This window comes from Vombatus ursinus, unplaced genomic scaffold (assembly GCF_900497805.2).
Source record: "Vombatus ursinus unplaced genomic scaffold, bare-nosed wombat genome assembly UNPS02014838.1, whole genome shotgun sequence".
Classification (NCBI taxonomy): domain Eukaryota; kingdom Metazoa; phylum Chordata; class Mammalia; order Diprotodontia; family Vombatidae; genus Vombatus; species Vombatus ursinus.
The window spans coordinates 316071-335321 of record NW_020954616.1 but is presented as its reverse complement, the minus strand read 5'-3'; the positions used below and the strand labels follow the sequence as shown (position 1 = coordinate 335321).

Here is a 19251-nt window from a genome sequence, read left to right as displayed (position 1 = left end):
TCTGTAAAGATTGTTTCCCAGCTTTCTGCTTTCCTTTCTTTTCCGGTTCCTTGGCTGCATTGGTTTTGTTTGTGCAAAAATGTTTTAGTTTAATATAATCAAAATGATCTATTTTACATTTCAGAATGCACTCTACCTAATATTTGGTCATGAACCTGCAATTCACTTAACTTTGCCTTTAAGAATTTGAATGTTAGGGGAAGCTAGGTGGCACAGTGGATAGAGCACTGGTCTTGGAGGCAGGAGGACCTGAGTTCAGATCTGGTCTCAGACTTGACACTTGCTAGCTGTGTGACCCTGGGCAAGTCACTTAACCCCAATTGCCTTCCCCCCCCCAAAAAGAATTTGAATGCTATACCACTTGGTGCATACATATTTAGCATTGGTATTACTTCATTATCTATGATAGTAAGATGTAGTTTCCTTCCTTATCTCTTTTAATTAGGCCTATTTTTGCTTTTCAAAAATCATGTTTTAATTTTTACCCCAGTTACATGTCAAGAAAATTTTTAGAGTTATTTGTCCAAGATTTTGAGTTCTGAACTTTTCTTCCTTCTTCTTCCCCTCCCCTCCTCTCACATCTTCTGAAAATGGTAGGTAGTTTGATACAGTTTATACATATGCTATCATGGAAAAAATATTTCCATATTAATCACAGTTGTGAAAGAAACAGATCAAAAGAAAAAACCACAAGAACTCTCTAATCTATTCTTTCTCCTGTTTGTCCTCTCTCTCCTTTCACCCTTTACCTTCTCACCAGTGTTTTGCCTCTCTCTACCATCTGCTCTCCCTTTTGTCAGTCTCTTCCCCTCATCCCCCATCTTGCTTGATTTCCTCCCCTCCTACTTCTCTGTTGGGTAAGATAGATTTTTATATTTAATTAATTGTGTATATTATTCCCTTTTTGAACCAATACTGATGACAGTAAGGTTCAAGTGATGCTCATCGCCCACCCTCCCATTTTCCCTTCCATTGTAATAGGTCTTTCATGCCTCTTCATGTGAAATAATTTATCCTATTTTACCTTCCCCTTCCTTCTGTACCCATTGTACTCCTCTTTCTCATTCCTTAGAATTTTTTTTGTTATTCCCTCAAATGTACCTTATGCCCGTACCCTCTCTCTATGTATATTCCTTCTAGCTGTACTATTAGTGATGCAGTTTTTAAGAATTACAAATATCATCTTCCCATGCAGGGATGTAAATCATTTAGCTCTATCGAATCTCTTATGTTTTCTTTCCTTTTCTCCCTATTATTCTTCTCTTGGGTCTTGATATTAAAGGTTAAATTTTTGGTTTAGCTCTGGTCTTCTCCTTATTGAAATCCATCTATTTCATTGAAAAGTCATTTTTTCCCTTGATGTATTATGCTTAACTTTGCTGGGTAACTGATTCTTGATTGTCGTCCTAGCTTTTTTGCCTTTTGGAATATCTCATTTCATGAACTCCATGCCTTTAATGTTGTAGCTGACAAGTCCTGTGTGATCCTGATTGTGACTCCTTGATATTTGAATTGTTTCTTTCTGACCAGTTGTAGTATTTTTTCCTTGACCTGACAGTTCTGAAATTTAGCTATAATGTTCCTTGTTTTTTTTTTTATTTTGAGATCTCTTTCCTGAGGTGATTACTGGATTCTGTCAATGCCTATTTTTTTTTTTTTGGTGGGGCAATTGAGATTAAGTGGCTTGCCCAGAGTCTCGTTATGTGTTATGTGTTATGTGTCTGAGGCTGGATTTGAACTCAGGTCCTCCTGACTTCAGGGCCAATGCATGTCCACTGTACCACCTAGCTGCCTTTAAATGTCTATTTTGCCCTCTAGTTTCAGGATATTAGGGCAATTTTTCTTGATAATTTCTTGAAAGATGCTATCCAAGTCCCCCATTTTATTATGGCTTTCAGGTAGTCCAATGATTCTGATATTGTCTCTCCTGGATCTATTTTCCATGTTTTTCCCATGAGGTATTTTACATTTTCTTTCATTTTTTCCATTTTTTGGGATTTTGTTTAATTGATTCTTATTGTTTCATAGAGTCAAGAGCTTCCACTTGCCCAATTCTAACTTTAAGGTGTTGTTTACAAGCTATTGACTCTTTTTTTCATAATTCTCTTGCATCATTCTCATTTCTTTTCCTAATTTTTCTTCTATCTTTCTTGTATGATTTTTAAGCTCCTTTTTGACTTCCTCCATAAGTTCTTTCTGGGTCTGAGACAACTTCTTGCTTTTCTTTTGGTTTTTGCCCATAGGTGTTTTAACATCACTGTTGTCTTCTGAGTTTGTGTCTTGGTCTTCTTTGTCACCGAAATAACTTTCTATGATTATATTCTTTTGTTGTTGTTGTTGTTGTTGTTTTGCTCATCATTTTTTGACCTTTTTCCTTTCTTTTAGATTTCAGCTCTGCTCCCAGAGTGGAAGGGCCACTGTCTTGGTCTTCTTGTGTCAGGGGCTGCAGACCCTGGCTGTTTACCTGGTGCTGCACTGATGTTGCCGTGAGGTCCCTGGGGGACCCTTGTGTCTGGTGCTACACTGCTGGGGTGGGGAGATGGCTGGCATTGCTGGAGGCCATAGGGGTCTGGTAGCTTATCTGGTGCTGAGCTGGAGTCCTAGTGGTGGTGTCTGACATGTATTGAGGCTCAGTGGGATTTTTCTGCATTTCTTCAGGGCTACACTGAAGCACCTGGTGGTTCTCAGAGTTTAAGTTTGCTGGTTCCACTGGTTATGCTAAGGCCCTTGGGGGGGGCGCAGTCCTTAGTGTTGGCAAATGTCTGCTCCACCACACTGGAACTGAGGATCTCTCTGGTTTGTTGAGGCGGGGCTTGCTGCTGGCTTGCTGAAATGTTTCTTGTTGTGGAATGTGCTGGCCTTTTACCCAAGTGAGATGGATCTTTGTTGCCGGTCATCCAAGTCTCCTGGGCTAAAAGACATCTCCACCCCATCTTTCCACTGGCTACATTGTTCCAGGATTTTTGGTACTGCTAAACCTCCTTCCTTCAATTTTTTTTATTAGTTCCTTTGATATTCTTGACCTTTTGTTCTTTCAAATTAATTGTTATTATTTTTCTAAATCATTTTTATATTGGCTCTGCCTACCCATGAACAATTAATATGTCTCCAATTATTTAGATCTGATTATATTTGTATAGAAATTTTTTAAATAATTTTTTCATATAGTTCCTGTCTTTGTTTTGTCAGATATACTCACAGGTATTTTATATTGTCTAGAGTTATTTTAAATGGGTTATCTTTTTTTTCATGGTTTTGTTGGTGATATATAGGAATGCTGATGATTTATATGGGTTTACTAATTTATATCTTTCTACTTTGCTAAAAATTATTGTTTCAACTAACTTTTTAGTGCAGTCTTTAGGATTTTCCAAGTGTATCATCATATCTTCTGCAAAAGGGATACTTTTATTACCTCATTCCCCATTCTGATTCCCTCTATTTAATTTTCTTCTCTTATTGCTAGGATTTCCAAAATAATATTGAATAATTATTGGTGACAGTAGGCATTCTTGTTTCACACCTGATCTTACTGGGAAGGCTTCTAGCATAACCCCATTTCAAATAATACTTGTTGATGGTTTTAGGAAAACAATTCTTATCATTTTAAAGAAAAATCCATTTATACCTATACTTTCAGGTTTTTTAATAGAAACGAGTGTTGTACTTTATCAAAAAGCTTTTTCTGCATCTATTGATATAATCATATGATTTTTGTTACTTTTATTATTGATATAATCAATTATATTAATAGTTTACTTTATTTTAAGCCATCCCTGCATTTTTGATATAAATCCCCCTTGGTTACAATGTATATATTTTGTGATATATTGTTGTAATAGCCTAGGTAGAATCCTATTTAGGATTTTTACATCTATATTTATTAACAAAATTGGTCTACACTTTTCTTTCTCTGTTTTTACTCTTCCTGGTTAGGTATCAAGATCATATTTGTTTCATAAAAGGAGTTTGGTAGGATCCCTTCTTTGCCTATTACTCTAAATAATTTATTTAGTATTGAAATTAGTTGGTTTTTAAGTATTTGATGGCATTCACTCGTAAGTCCATCTGGTCTTGGTGCTTTACTCTTAGGAAGCTGCTCAATTTATTGAATTATTTGAAATGGGGATAAGCTAGAAGCCTTCCCAGTAAGATCAGGTGTGAAACAAGGATGTCCACTGTCACTATTATCATTTAATATTATATTGGAAATATAGGATGGTCATTTTATTTTTCTAAAATAAGGCTATTTAGATATTCTATTTCCTCTTCTGCTAATCTAGGTAGTTTATATTTTTGTAAATATCCTTCAATTTCACTTATATTGTTAAATTTATTGGCATATTATTGGGCAAAATAACTCATAATAGCTTTGATTACATCTTCACTAGTGGTATATTAACCTTTTTCATTTTTAATACTCGTGATTTTGTTTTCTTCTCTTTTTAAAAATCATATTAACCAATGGTTTCTCTATTTTATATAAAACCAACTTGTAGTTTGGTTTATTTATTTATTAATTCAATTTTCTACACTCAATTTTATTAATCCCATCTTTATTTCTTAGGATTTTTAATTTAATGTTTAATTGGAGATTTTTAGTTTGTTCTTTTTTAAATTGCGCACTCAATTTATTGGTCTGCTCTTTCTGTATTTGACTTTTTTGCTTTTGCTATATCCCATAGGTTTTGATATGTTGTCTCATTATTGTCATTTTTTAAAATGAAATTATTGTTTCCATGATTTGTTTTTTAATCCACTCATTCTTTAATATTAGATTGTTTAGTCTCCAATGAGTTTTGTGTGTGTGTGTGTGTGTGTGTGTGTGGCAACTGGGGTTAAATGACTTGCCCAGAGTCACACAGCTAGTGAGTGCTATGTGTCTGGGACTGGATTTGAACTTAAGTCCTCCTCACTCCAGGGTTGGTGCTCTATCCACTGCATCACCTAGCTACCCCTCTCCAATTAGTTTTTATTCTGTGTTTCCATGGTCTGTGCACTGTGATCTGAGAAGGATGCAGTTAATATTTCTGCTTTTCTGCTTTTAAGTATAAAATTTTATGCCTGAATATATGGTCAATCTTTGTAAAGTCACCATGTACCACTGAGCAAAAGGCGTATTCCTTTCTATTCCCTTTTAATTCTCTCCAGATATCTATCATATATAGATTATCTAAAATTCGATTCACTTCCTTGACTTCTTTCTTATTTAGTTTTTGGTTAGATTTATCTGGTTCTTAGAGGAGAAGATTAAAGTCCCCCACTATTATAGTACTACTGTCTGTTTTCACTTGTAATTCATTTAACTTTTCTTATAAAAATTTGGATGCTATAGTAGTTGGTGTATATAGGTTTAGTATTGATATTGCTTCATTGTTTATGGTACCCTTTATCATAATGTAGTTTCTCTCTTTATCTCTTTTGATTAAATCTTTTTTAGCTTTAAACTTTGTCTGACATCATGATTGCTATCCCTGCTTTTATTTTTTACATCAACTGAAGCATAATAAATTCTACTCTGGCACTTTATTTTAACTCTGTGTGTATCTCTCATTTCTAAATGTGTTTCGTGTAAACCATATATTGTCAGATTCTGGTTTTTAATCCATTCTGCTATCTGGTTCCATTTTTATGGGTGAATTAATCCTATTCACATTCAAAGTTATAATGACTATTTTTTGTATTTCCTTTCATCCTATTTTCCCCCACTGTTATGCTTCTCAATCTCTCTTTTTACACTATCCCTCCTCACACATCTAGTTTAATTCTAATCACTACCTCTCATCCACACCCTTTTAAAGAATCCCTTCCTTGTCCTCTACCCTTAACTTCCTATTTCTTATTCTACCCACCCTTCTAAGAGTCCCTCCCTTATTCTATCCTCTCACACTCTTATGTCTTTATAAACATAGAAGACTTTATACCTTTCTAGATGTACATATTGTTCTCTCTTTACCCCAGATCCAGTGAGAGTAAGGTTCCAGCACTACCCTACCTGCTTCCTCTGTATCAGTTCTTCCTTTCACACCTCATTTGTGTGAGATGATTACTACCTTTTACCTTTTTCTACCCAATTTTGTTTTTTAGAATCACACCATCACACTCAGCTCAACCTTTCTTCCAAACTACCTAAGTAATAATGACAGTCTTAAGAATACTGATAATATTTTCACATATAAAAAGTAAACTGCTTGACCTTATTGAGTCTCTTATAATCAGTCTTTAATGTTTACCTTATATTTCTCTTAGATCTTATATGTTGAATTTTCCATTGAGTTCTGGTCTTTTTGTCATAAATATCTGAAAGTCTTTCAGTTCATTAAGTATCTATTTTTTTTCCCTTTTAGGATTATATTCAACTTTGCTAGGTAAGTTATTTTTGGTCTGAACCCCAGCTCTTTTGCTCTTTGAAAATAACATTCCAAGACTTACAGTCCTTTAGTGTGGATGCTGCTAGGTCTTGGGTAATTCTGATTGTAGCTCCACAGTATTTAAATTATTTTTTTCTTGTTGCTTGTAATATTTTCTCTTTAATCTGCAAGCTTTGAAACTTGGCTATAATATTCCTATAAGTTTTTCTCTTGCTATCTCTTTCAGATGGTGATGAGTGGATTTTTTCCATTTCTACTTTACCTTCTCATTCTAGAACATCAGGGCAATTTTCCTTAATAATTTCTTTTAATAGTGTATCAAGATTCTTTTTTCTTTTGGCTGTAATTTTCAGGTGGTCCAACAATTCATATGTTATCTCTCCTCAATATTTTCTCCAGAGCAATTGTTTTTCTAATGAGATATTTCACATTCTCTTCTAATTTTTCATTCTTTTGATTTTGTTTTAGTATTTCTTTGTGTCTTTTAATGTCATTTGTTTCCCTTTGCCCAATACTAATTTTCAAGGCATTATTTTCTACCTTAAGTTCTTGGATCTCTTTTTCCAATTGGTTGACTTGGTTTTCATAATTTTCTTGGATTACTCTTAATTTTTCCTAATTTTTCTCCAATCTCTCTTATTTGATTTTTAATTTTTTTCAAAGTTCTTCCAAGAACTCTTTTTCGACTTGTGACTATTTGGCATTTCTCTTTGAGGTAGGAGTGGCTTTTATTTTTTTACTTCCCTATCTTCCTCTGAATATGAACCTAGATCTTCTCTATCCCCATAGTAGCTATTTACGGTTGGGTTCTTTCTCATTTGTTTACTTGTTCCTATTTTGTTTTATTTTATTTTTAGCAGCTTATTATTATAACCAAGTTCTAGTCTCAAGGTGTGGGTAATGGTGTCTGGGCTTCAGGTCCTTCTTACTATTTTTTTTCCTGAACTTTGTCAGGGTCCAACCTTGAGCACTCCTCTTCAACCCTAAGCCACGGTTAGAGCATCCAGTCATGCTGTCCCACAAAAGCTCTTGTTCCCTGTGTTCCCTTCAAGGACTGCAAACTTCAGCTCTATTCTCTGCCCTGGAACAGAAACCAGGGACTCCACTCTTCTGCAAATGCCCATAGCCAGCAGGGTTCCCACCTTTATGCTCCCTCACTCACTAGGTATGTGCTTGTTCCTTCTTGCCCACGGCTACACACTGGGACTATATCTGATCAGCACAACTGGGTCTGGTGTCCCAAGACAGCAGGAGGTCTTTCAATTTTCCCCTACTCCACAGTCTGACCCTCACACTGTCCATGATATGAAAGCTCCTGAGGCTGAGGCTACTTCCCAACTCAGCTGCTCCCAGGGCTTGTTGTTTGTTGATTCAGAGGAGTTGACCTGGAGGTGTTTGCACTTCTGGGGCCACCACCACCCTTGGAGTTTGAGTCTTTCCTAAGGTCCTCTCACCTTGTCTTTGGAGGACAACTGCTTTACCCCAACTTTTGTTTATTTTTGTTGCTCTATATTCACTTTGAGACAATGTTCAGTCACATTTATTGAAAAAAATTTGGAGAGCTTGGAATTTTCTGACCTACTCTGCCATCTTCCTAGAATCCTTCTAGACTCTAGACTTCTTAAAGTTTCTATAGCCATACTTTTTTCAGCCAGTTAGGATGGAGATGAGAGGCTAACTATCGTTAATGCTGAAAACAGTTTGATTCATTCCCAGGTATATTGCTCTGGGTAGTCTCCCCCTAAAAGAAGGACACTTCCCTGAAGCAAGAACAGTAGCAACACAAGTGGGAAGGAAATTCAGGTAGCAGCAGCATCCTGGAAGAGAACCACTGAGTAGCAGCTTCAGAAGTAGAGAGCAGTGGCAATGGATATGACTTCAGCAAAAGACACTTCTGAAGACAAAGTGGAATGGCAGTTAGGAGAGCTCCAGCACTCTACTACAGTACTGTGGAAGGTGACACCAATAGTAGCAGTGATGTGCAGTGGGTTTCTGGCAGACAGAGGTATGAAAACTCAACTAGGAGAGATTTCTCCAGTTGTGAGGCAAGATAGAGACCAATCTTTTCTAACTGGTGCGTGAATCTGTGGGGTATTGTACTCATTTGCAAATGAATACACAGCATCATCTTAATGCATTATTTTCCCCTGCTATTTACTTTGCTATTTTGCTCCAACTAAATATGTTATTATTTCTGATTCCTGCCATGGTCATTGGTAGAGAAGTCATAGGATGGAATCTGAGACATATTTTTCTTCCATAGTGGACCCAAATAATACTTGATTGCAGAGTCAAATGGGTTACCTGTTATACTGGTAATCAACTGTACACATGAAAAAAATAACCAAGAGGCAGAGTAATATATGATAAAGGAGTGATATAGCCAATTGTGTTTATAGGAGTTCAAAGGAGCAAGGAGGGTGCTGAGAAAGATTGATGGAGGAACTAAGACTTAAATTAGACTTTGAATGTTGAGAAATATTTTTAGGCTATTAAAGATAGAAGGAACTTAAGCAATTGTCTAGGGCAACAGCCTTCCTTTTTGTAATGCCCGGAAGTGACAGTTGCAGTGGCAGTAGAGCAGAATGGGAAGATAGCACATGCTAAGTTGCAGAGGAGTGTCAAATGCTTCATAAACATCTACAGTGGGGCTTAGAAATATAAGAAAGATCATCTCTAGACTCCCTTACCTAATACAGAAACTATAGAGGGATCTCTAGAGTCCTGTGGAGCCCCTGGGATAAACAAGTTTGGGTAGACTCCAGGTTGGTCCATTGTGGCACTCCTTTCATGATCTTAGCAACAGGGGTATGGGGAGAATGGGAAGAAAGCCAGGCAGAGCCCGTAGCAGGAGAAAGTTCTGGAGCCCTGTGGCAAGAGAAAGCCATAGGCAGAGCCCATCATCAGAGCAACCCTGAAATTCCTTGAAGGAGGGCCTAGTCTGACCCAGGACCAAGCAGGTTCTGGTCACAACATTCAGTTGTTCAGCTTGACCTAAGTGCAAGGCTCTCAACCTAGATACTTAGATGAGTGACCCAAGGAAAATCCAAAATATGAAGAAATATCTTGGTTTGAAACATGCTTAGGGGGCAAACCTTGATGAGGATAATAACCTTACAACTTCAGGTAAAGACTCTGAGGGAAGAAAATGTTTTGGCCACAAGGACTGCAAAAATTTAAGGAGATTCAGAATGGAAAACTGACATCTTTGTAGTGAATGCCTTAAAAATTAGCATGGACAAGAAATAATAAAAACAAAATAAAAAAATTGACAAGAACAGAGAAAATGTTGGAAACATAATATAAAAAGTAAGTAACCTGAAAGATAGGTCGAAGAGAGATATTCTAAGAGGAGGGAGGGAAAAGAAAGAGAATAAACATTTAAATAGTGCTGATAAGTTTAAACTGTTTACTTTCCTACATGGGAAGATAATACACATCAATTCTAAGAACTTTATCATTATTAGGGCAATTAAAAGGAGTTTAGACAGAAGGCATGTGTTAGAGTCAGTTATGTTGGAATGATCTCCAAAAAAAATGAAGGGGTGAGAAAGAGGGAGAAGAGAAAAGATAGATGTACAAGGGGGAAAATTCTTTTGCACAAAAGAGGTGTGAAAAGAATAACTTTTATAGTAGAGGGGGAAATGGGGACTGGGCAATGCTTGAACCCCACTCTTATTGGAACTGGTTCAAAAAGGGAAGAAGATATATACCTACTTAGTTAGATATAGAAATCTATCTTACCCAATAGGGAAATGGGAGGGGAAGGAAATAAAAGAAAGGGAAGGGGGCTGATAAAAGGGAACATGGATTAAGAGAGCAGTTGTCAAAAGCAAAGTGGACTTTTGAGGAGGGACAGGATAAAATGAGAGAGATAGAGAGAGAGATAGAGAGAGAGAGAGAGAGAGAGAGAGAGAGAGAGAGAGAGAAGAAGAAGAAGAAGAAAAAGAAGACGTAGAAGTAGAAGAAGAAACAGAAGAAAATGGGATGAAGGGAAATACACAGTTAGTAATTGTAACCGTGAATGTGAATGGGATAAACTTACCCATAAAACAGAAGTGGAGAGCAGAATGGGTTAGAAACCAGAATCCAACAATATGTTGTGTACACTTGAAACAGACATACAGAATTAAAATAAAGGGTTGGAGCAGAATCTATTATGCTTTAGCTGAAGTTTAAAAAAAGGTAGGGGTAGCAATCATGATATCAGAAAAAGCAAATAGAAAAAGAGACCTAATTGAAAGATTTAATCAGGGAATCTATATTTTGCTAAAAGGTATCATAGACAATCAAGTAATATCAAAATATTGTATAGCAAGTTTCTCTGATAAAGATCTAATTTCTCAAATATGTAGAGAACTGAGTCAGATTAAAAAAAATTAGAGCCTTTCCTCAATTGAGATACAGTCAAAGGATATGAACACGCAGTTTTCAGAAGAGGAAATCAAAGCTATCTATAGTCATACAAAAAAGTACTTTAAATCACTACTGATTAGAGAAATACGAAATAAAACAACTTTGAGGTACCACCTCACACCTATTAGAAATGATTAATGCTGGTTGAGATGAGGGGAAATAGAAACACTGGTAAATTGTTGCTGGAGTAGTGAACTGGCCCAGCCTTTTTGGAGAACAATTTGGAAGTATGCCTAAAGGGCTATGAAACTATGCATACTCTTTGATCCAGCAACACCTCTAAGTCTAGATCACAAAGAGATCAAAGAAAAGGGAAAAGGACCCATAAGTAGAAAAATATTTCTAGCAACTATTCTTATGGTGGCAAAGAATTGGAAAGGGAGGGAATGCTCATCAACTGGGGAATGACTGAACAAGTGGCATATGATTTTGATGGAATTTTATTGTGCTATAAGAAATGATGAAGGGTGTGGTTTTAGAAAAACATGGCTAGACCTACATGAACTAATGCAAAGTGAAGTCAGAAGAATTGAGAGATAATTGTGCACAATAACAATAGTAATTTTTGTAATAATGATCAACTGTGAAAGACTTAGCTTTTCTAATCAATACAGTGATGCAAGACAATTCCAAAGGTCTCATGATGAAAAAATACATGCATAATGGATATATTGCTTGCTTTCTGAGTGGGTGGGGGAAGGATGGGAAAGAGAGAGAGAATTTGGACCTCAAAATTTAGATAGAAAAGAATGTCAAAAATAAATAATAATTTAAAAAAGTACTATCTATGTGATGTTAGACAAGTCATTCCCTTCCCTGGGCCTCAGCTTACTAAATTATAAAATGAGAAGTTTTGTTAATGTGACCTCTGAGATCCCTTCCAAAGGTGAAACTCTCTGTTTTGTTTTATCCTTTATTATTTTCAAACAGTTCCTTATTTCACTAGTGTGGGAACTGTAGACACAAATATTGATCAAAACCCTTCCATGCCTTGGTCAATGATTTCATGAGTATCTGTGCCATGCAAATTTGTCTCCTTATAATCAAATATGCTGAGCATCTCTGAATTAGAAGGAAGGTCCTTACATGGCAGATACACATGCCACCATCAGGTCCATACTTAAACCTTTTCCATCTTGGTAGCACTTTTCAGAGTTTATAATCTATTCTCTGGTCATGTAGGGTTACACCCTTGCTGTTGTGAGATACTAGAGGAAGGCTTCAGTAGAGACCTTTACATTCACACTTGTGAACTACCATAGCTACAGTAGCTTGGTAAATAACTGCTGCCTTAATAGGGAGGAAATGTCAATCTCAGAAGCCCATGGAAAACTAGAATGATAAACATCAAGATGAAAGAGATAATTTCTACAGTGATATAGATCACTTCAAAGCAATAGCAAACCTAACTTTGGTTGAATCAATAATTAATTGAGATGTAGGCAAAAGAAAGCATTGACTTTCTCAGAAGAAGTGACTAAGAAGTTAGTGTTTAATTCTTATTGCTCAGTGAATTCATGGTCCTTTAACTGGAGCCCACCCCTCCTGTATTCTTTCACAACCAAAACTATGTAGATAACAACTTCCTTATGCACACTCATGACATACACATGATAATCTAAAATGTGTAATAATCTAAAATCTACATTTAAGAAAAGCTGGTATGCTATGTTAAGTTGTTTATAGCCTTTCCTTAATTAATAGGTATTTTAATGATAGAGATTTACAGTCAATTTCTAGAAGAAGAAAATACATTAGTAGGGGTTTATGAACTGTGATTTGAGTGAATGAGATACTTTGCAGATCAGCAGCTACTGAAAACTATTGTCTGTCATTTCAGGACCATAAATTTAGAGTTAGAAGGGGTCCAAGAAGTCATCCAGTCTAACTCCTTCTTTTTATAGATGAGGAAACTGAGGTCCAGCAAACTAAGTAGCTTGCCTAAGATCATATAGTTTGTAAGTGGGATTAAATTCAATTTTATTTTATTTTCAGTTCCAACTTTTCTCCTTCCCTTCTCTACTCACACACATTGAGAGGGCAAGAAAAACAAAACCTATTACAAATATTTATAGTCATGAAAAACCAATTCCCACATTAGCCATGTCAAAAAGAAAGAAAAGAATATATGCTTCAATTTATATTCTGTGTCCTTCAGTTCTATCTCTAGAGGTGGATAACATGTTTCATCATGAGTTCTTTAGAGTTGTGGTCAGTCATTGTGCTGTTTAGAGCTACTGCATTTTTCAAAGTTTATTGTCTTTACAATGTTGTTGTTACTGTGTAAATTGCTCTCTGGGTTCTAGAGAACCTATATTCTATTAAAGTTTTTACAAAATATAGATATAAATTTTCTGTCATTTCAGTCAGATTCAACTCTTTGTGACCCCATTTGGGATTTTCTTGGCAGAGATACTAGAATGGTTTGCCGCTTCCTTCGGCTCATTTTTCAGATGAAGAATCAAGACAAACAGTTAAAGGACTTGTCTGGGGTCACACAGGTACTAAATATCTGAGACTGGATTTGAACTCATGAATTTGAGCCTTCCTGATGCTAAGTCCACTGCTCTATCCACTGTACTATCTAGCTACCTGGAGAGATAAATACTTTGAGAAGGGAAGGAATTCTCTGTCTCCAGTATTCTCTTCCTTCTTCCCCTCACCTTTAACCTAATCTCCCTCATCCGCACACATATAATGTCCCATTCTAAAGCTGCTCTTTCCTTCTACTGGACACTCTGGAATGCCTAGTCCATAGGTAACACAATTGCTCTTATCTTAAAACTTTTCCTTTCTTACTTTTTCCATCTTCTTAAAATCATTGAATCCTGGTTCCTTCCTGATGACATAACTTTCCTGGATACCTCTTCTAATACTGGTTGCCCTTTCACTTAGATCCCTGACTCGGTGGTCAAGATGGGGGAGTTAGAATATTCCTTTTTCCCCAATGCCACTTCAAGGATCTCTGCCTCTGTCATTCAATAACTTCTCCTCTTTTGAGGTTCACTCAATCCATACTTACCAGCCAATCAAGATTCTGGTGGCCACTGACTTCCGGGACACTCTCCTTTTCTCAAGGAGTTCAGTGTCTGGATCACATACTTTCTCTCCTCCCCAACTCCTGCTTTCATACTAAAGGACTTGGACATACATTTTAATACTTCTTCAAATACCCTAACCTCACAGTTGTTTGACATTCATTTCCCATCACCTACTCATCTATTCAACCTCAGCTGTACAGGTACTATTATGCCCTTGATGTTGCTGTCACCCCCAAATGTTCTATTTCCTTGTTCATGAATTCTGAAATTCCCTTACAGGATCACAATATATCATTGTTTTGCCACTCCCTCTGCTCTTATAATCCCAAATCCTGTTTTTCATCCTCACTGTGACCTCCATTTTTTTTTGACTCTTCAGTTCTTTCCCAGGATATTTACTTCTGCACTGACTGACTATTCTTTCTTCTTTTGCCTATCTTGACTCCTTAATGAACCAGTTCAATCTTACACTGCCATATTCTTTAGAGGTCCTTGCTCCCTTATCTTATCACCAATGCTGTCTTGCCAGTTCTCAGCCTTGGCTTACTCTCACCATATATTCATTGTCTTTGATACCACTCATGTGCTGCTGAATGAAGCTGGAGAAAAATGGTGAAATCATGCTAACTGGGTCTAATACAAATTTATGTTACATAATCTCAACTTGGCCCTCCCTTCTTAAGCATCCAATAGCTCCTCTTTCCACCACTCTCTAAGCTGAGAACTTTGCTTCACTTTTCACAGAAAAATTGAGGCCATTTGCCAAGAACTCCTTCTTCTCTTGTCTTCCTGATGTCAGATCACTCAGATAACGTCCATCACTAATTTCTCCTTCATTCTTGCTTCACATGAAGAGGTGGCCCTTCTCCTTGCAAAGGCTAACCTCCTACATGTACAAGTGATCCCATTCTCTCCCATCTTTTCCAGAAGATGGCCCTTTCCATCATCCCTAGTCTCTTGCTAATCTTCAGTCCTTCTACTTATACTGGCTGCTTTAAGGATTTGACCATCTCAGTGTATAGTTAAGGTGAGGTGAAGGAGTAGTTCATGGGAAATGAGTAAATCAAGAATCTATGAGGGCAGAGTGTTTGAAGGGGTGTCATTATGTATGGTCCAGTCCATTAGCATGAAGGCAGGATTTGGAGAGGAGAAAAGAATTGTGAGCCAAGTACAGAACTCATTGAAGAAAAAAGAAGAATGCTCTGGAAGCGAGTAGACACCAGCACCAGAATTTTGACTGGGTGGCAAATATGGACTGAGTGAACCTCAAATACACCCATGTCTCTGCCATACTACAGAACCCCTCAAATCTTCACCAGCTTGCCCCATATCTTTCCTACCCTGTGTGACTAAACTCCTTGAAAAGGCTGTCTCTAATCAGTGCCTCCAATTACTTTCTTCTCACTCTCCACTTAACTCTTAGTATCTGGCTTCTGGCCTCATCATTCAGTTGAAATTACTCTCTCCAAAGTTACCAATGATCTCTTAATTGACATATCTAATTGCTTTTACTCAATCTTCATCTTTGACCTCTAGGAAGCCTGTGATATTATTGCTTACCTTATTTTCCTCGATACTCTCTTTGCTCTGGGTTTTCGTGACACTACTCTTGTCAAGTTCTCCTATCTTTCCGACCACTTCAACTCAGTCTTTTTGCTAGATCTTCATCTAGGTCATGTTATCTAACCACAGTTGTCTCCCAAAGCTCTGCCCTGGGCCCTGTTCCCTTCTCCCTCCTTACTTCACTTGGTAATCTCATCAGCTCCCGTGGATTAGGTTACTATCTCTATGTTTAAGTTTTCCAGATGTACTTATCCAGCCCTAACTTCTCTGCTGACCTCCAATCTCACATGTCTAATTGCCTATTGGATATCTTGAACTAGATGTTCTGTTGACAGTTGAAACATACCATGTCCAAAACTGAACTCATCTTTCTCCCCAAGCCCTCCCCTCTTTAAAAATTTTCCATCTAAATCATTGAAGTAATATTTATTGTTCATGGGTAGATAAAACCAATATTAAAAAATGTCAATTTTACCTAACTAATCTATTTATTCAATGCCATCTGAATTGGATTACTTAAAATTATCTTACTGAGTTAGAAAAAATAATAACAAAGTTCATTTGGAAGAACAAAAGGTCAGGAGCTTCAATGAAGCTGGGGAAAAAAGATGTAAAGGTAGTAGATTCAAGAGTATCATATCTTAAACTCCATCATAAGGTGAGAGTATTGTTAAAGTGTAAAATGGCTAAGTTCGATTACTTTAAATTAATATTTTCTTGTATAAATAAAACCTATGTAGCCAAGAATAGAAGGAATGCAGAAAATTGGGGGAAAACTTTCATAGACAATCTCTTAGATTGGATGTGATTGGTTTAGTGTAGGAAATGATGAGCTAGTTGATTTAGAAAAATAAGGAAAGACTGGGACTTATAAAGGAAGATGCTATCCATCTTTGGAGAAACAGACAAGTGGAAATAAGCATAGTACAATCTTACATATATGTTTATGAATATACATGTGTATATTTGTGTATGTTTATAGATATCTATATATGTATATATGCATCTTCACTTAATTGTAGTCTTCTTTAGAGCAGGGGGAGGGGGAAGGGGAAAATGAAGCAAAAAGTATACAGCAGGGAACGAAAGAAAACCTACAAGGAAGCAAAGAAAAACTGGGAAGCTTCGAAAACAATATGTAGCATTTATTATGTAGATTTTCTTGAAATGGAAATTTATTATTTTATATTGAATCCTATCTTATGTTCTGTTGTGTACATGGCAATTATTTTTTCTTTTCTCATTTTGTATTTAAGTTTAAAATAACAAAAATAAAAATAAAATAAAATAAAATAAAGTTTTCCCATTACTATCAAGGACACCACCATCCTCCCAGTCCTCCAGACTTTCAATCTAAGTGTTCTTGGCTCCTCACTCTCCTTAACCCCTTCTATCTAACATGTTGCCAATTCTGTCAATTTTACCTTTGTAACATCTCTTCTTTAAGAACCCATGCTTCAAGGGGCAGCTAGGTGGCGCAGTGAATGGAGCTCTGGCCTTGGAGTCAGGAGGACCATTCAAACCCAGCCTCAGACACTTAACACTTAACTAGCAGTGTAACCTTGGGCAAGTCACTTAACCCTGATTGCCTCACCAAAAAAAAAGAAAAGAAAAGAAAAGAAAAGAACCCATGCTTCAGAAAATACAATTAAGCCAACAAAAATTTATTGAGTACCTACTCCATGCAATGCCTCCCCTTGGGGAATGCAGGGACTCACGTGAAAGAAACTTGGGTGAAGGGTTGATTTTTGAAGGGAAATCTTATGTATCTTAAAGACAACAGAAAAGTAACATACAGCCCTTAGGAAGACTGTCTGGATTTTATTTATGTCCAAGAGGTAGAAATAGTCATTTCAAAAGGTGAGGTAATTTACTCCCAACCAGAGTCTTTTCTCAGATAGTGGCTCCATTCCTCAATCTCAAAACAAAACCATAAGATCCAGTCAGCACAATATGTGGGTCCTGGGGAACACTAGGGCTCCCCTGGGCCTTGTCCTGGAACATCAATGATCTAAGACTGGGAATGGGTCTGTTCCTTTTCATTCAGTTAGAGTCAAAAGAAAACTTGACATTTGGGAAGAAACAAAGGGGGAAACCAATCTCCAAGGTTTCAGTTTTTTATCTGTATCATGAAAACCTGGTGGTAAAGCTTTTGGGTTACAGATATAAGTACAAAAGGACATAAAAGACAGGAGAATAGAAGTACAAAAGAATATCAAAGACAAGAGGACAGACTAATAATCTCAACCTTTGTTTCTCCCTTCTTTAGGAGCACATAGAGACCAAGGGTCCCAGCTCCTGCCAGACCCCTGGAGGAAGGGAATTCTACAAAGTTTCCCCTTTTCTCCATTTGTACACTTCAAATGGAGCCAATCTTCAGGGAAAAACCAGACTTCAGAAATTGAGCCTGGAGGGCCACAAGCCAGATGTAAACTGTGGTTAGGGAATATAGTGGACCAGGGGCTTCACAAGTTCTAGTCAGAATCTCCCCATTTCTGTGAAGCAGAGAGCCAAAGGGCCCATGGGATAGTGGTCAGGGATTTCAGCGAAAATTGTGGGCCTCCAATGTTTCAATAAGTGCCTATTTTTAAGGAGAGATTAAAGGAAGCTCCAAGTCTGACAGTAAAAAGCTGTCAATAAGGTACCGGGGATTTTGAAATTCATTCCAGAAACTGACAAAATAGCTTGTGGCCAGATTGGCCCTGAAGTTCACGCCCTTTGTTCTGTATGGCACTTAACCAGTGGAGTCCTCATCCTTCTATAAAAATTAATAAATTGTTGATAAATTACTAAATTATTGATCAATAAAAATTAATAAATGACTAAATTGATGATTGTATTGTAATTGATCACAGCTCCATGCGTCAAAGTCAATGTTCATGAATTAAGGGCCTATGACCTCAATGGGAAATAGGCTCCTGATTTCCACAAACTGACACTGACTCTTGAGGCTTAACACATGGAAGGATCTCAAGGTACTTCTTCTTTTTTTTAAATGACTCGCCATTTCCTTTATTTGTACAAAATAGTGAATGGTCATACCCTGCCTGGGAAAAAAAATGTTGGTTTAGGTTTAAACAAGTCCTTTTGTCCTGAAGCATTTATTTTGAAGTCTTGAGGCTAACAGCTTTAGCCCCAGCACCTTTGGGTTTGGATTTGGCAGGCCTGGGGTCAGTAGGCTGAGCGGCCTGGGAATCACTGGGCTTTGTGACCTTAGAATCAGACTTGGCTGCCTTGAAATCAGACTTGGTGACCTTGGGTTCAGTGGGCTTGGTAGCCTTGGGGGTCAGTGGTTTTGGCAACCTTAGAGTCAGGCGTTGTGATCCTGGGGCCGGCCATCTTAGCCAACATGCTGGCACTGGCCTTGGGGATCTTGGGCCTGAGGAGCCTTGCCTTGGAGGCCTTGGTACTCAAGGCCTTGAAGGCTTCTGCTCAGGCCTTGATGGCTTTAGCATTGTTGGCCTTCATCTTCCTCAGCCCCTTCTTATTATGTTTTTTGGCAAAGTGCATGTTTCCCAGAAACTTGGGGTTAACCCCTTTCAGAGACTCATATCTCTGTGACCTAGGTTTCTCGATGCCATTTCTATGCCATTTTCATGATTGCTTGTGGGTGGTATGGTTGTTAGGCTTAGCCATCTTTATGATACAGCCTACGCTAACAGGCACTCCACTGACCAGAAGAAGCCAAAGCAAGAGAGAGAAAGAAGGAAGAAGCATGCCTGAAGGTACTTTTAACAAACATGAATTCATGTTCCAGTTGCCACATGCCCAAGAGGGTTACAATAACACTACTATTTTACAAATAGGATAACTGAGTCATATAAAGAGGAAACCAGTTTGCTCAAACCAGCTACCTGGAG

The 19251-nt window shown here is 37.4% G+C and overlaps 1 pseudogene; it reads right to left on the bottom strand.

Moving 5' to 3' along the window:
• Nucleotides 1-18492: 18492 nt before the first annotated feature.
• LOC114026360 lies at nt 18493-19027 on the bottom strand (annotated as a pseudogene).
• Nucleotides 19028-19251: the final 224 nt, after the last annotated feature.